Source organism: Chrysochloris asiatica, unplaced genomic scaffold (assembly GCF_000296735.1).
Source record: "Chrysochloris asiatica unplaced genomic scaffold, ChrAsi1.0 scaffold00130, whole genome shotgun sequence".
In the NCBI taxonomy this organism is placed as follows: Eukaryota; Metazoa; Chordata; class Mammalia; order Afrosoricida; family Chrysochloridae; genus Chrysochloris; species Chrysochloris asiatica.
In genome coordinates, this window is record NW_006408648.1 from 6,549,131 (window position 1) to 6,550,661 (window position 1,531).

General features: G+C 35.7%; 1 protein-coding gene across 1 annotated transcript in view; it reads right to left on the reverse strand.

Moving 5' to 3' along the window:
- The window catches only part of LRCH3 (leucine-rich repeats and calponin homology (CH) domain containing 3), a 140,647-nt gene that overhangs the window by 71,690 nt on the left and 67,426 nt on the right, over positions 1-1,531 (reverse strand). The window lies entirely within an intron of this gene.

A 1,531-nucleotide genomic window follows, 5' to 3' on the forward strand; every position in this document is an offset into this window, starting at 1 on the left:
ATGCCCTGTACACTTTCACTGAATCCACAATAAAAACCTTTGAAAAAAAAAGAGTCCTGGTGTGGCACTGTAGGATAAGAACTAGATTGCTAACCACTGCTCCTCAGAAATCCTATACATGGTCACTATGACTTGGAACTGACTTTTTGGCACTTAACTATAATGTCGTACTTTGGTCAGGTAATTTGAGGGCCTTCGTTTACATTCTTAAGGTTGTGAGAAGCAGCAGAAGGAACAAAGGAAGGCCCATAAGAGAAAAGGTATGATGATTACCGGATAAGTTCAGAAAAATGAACAGCAATCAGGATTTTGAGTGCTTTGATTTTGGTGACTATTTAAAAGTGGTTTAGAAATGTTTTGTATAATTACTAAATTGTACACATTTTGTTACAGAGGTCATTTTTCCAGTTCCAGTAAATTATAAAAAGGAAGTTTTTTTTAAAAAAAAAAGTAGTTTGGAAAAGTCACTTTCTTCCATGTCTACTTAGGATCCAAAGTGCCAAAGCTACACTAACTAGTATGGGAGAACTAAACATCAAACTGCCTTAACTGTTATCAAATACTGGGATTCTACAGTGAAAATCACAGCATTATTATTTTGGCATTTATTGTAATTACAAGTCATATCTTGTAGAACCTAGAAAATAATTGTCATCAAAACATCTTCTGAAGATTCCTTATATTTGAGATGTATATCCTAAAATGTTTACAAATGAAAATCCAGAATTTGCTTAAATTATTGAGCAGACAAATTGATACACCAAACCCACTGCTACAGAGTTGATTCTGACTCACAGTGATTCTATATAGGGTTTCTTAAGTTGTAAAACTTTACAGGAGCCTCATCTTTTTCCAGAGGTTCAGGTGGTGGGTTTGAACCACCAACCCTACTGTTAACAGCTCCATGCCTAACTTACAGCACCAGCACCACTTAGAAGATACAACGTGAGAAGGTGGATGAAGGTAAGTATAGATGAAACACAGTTTCTTTGCTCTCTATGTTTAAATATGAAATTTTCCATGATAAAATTAAAGAAGTATATAGTCTAAGTACAATAAATAGTTCTACCCTTCCCTTTTTATAGTTTTTTCATAAATTCTGTATTTTCAAGAGTGACAAGTTATAACAAATGTTCTTTAATAGTCTTTACCATTCAACTACAAGTACATGAGTTTAAGCCAGCCTATGATAGCCCTGTCACATAGCATGGTCTTTCACTCTAAACATCACCTCCACAGTTAATGAGCGACTGTATGAATATTTCCAATGATGGATACAGTTATTAAGTTAGGTCAAAGTCCATTAAAAAAAAAAATGAAATGATCCCTTTAGCAAAAGCAGGTTATCTATTCCTAAACAAACAATAAATAAGGAGGATTCGGATGAAGACCGTGCAGACCCGGTCAGGAGGCCAAGCCCCTGTGGGCCCAAGCGTTGTTGACCGTCCAAACCAAAGGCTCTGAGGATCAGACTTTAGCTACCTAGTAGACATAGCAAACTGTCCCTCATCTGATTATTCAGTAATGCTTG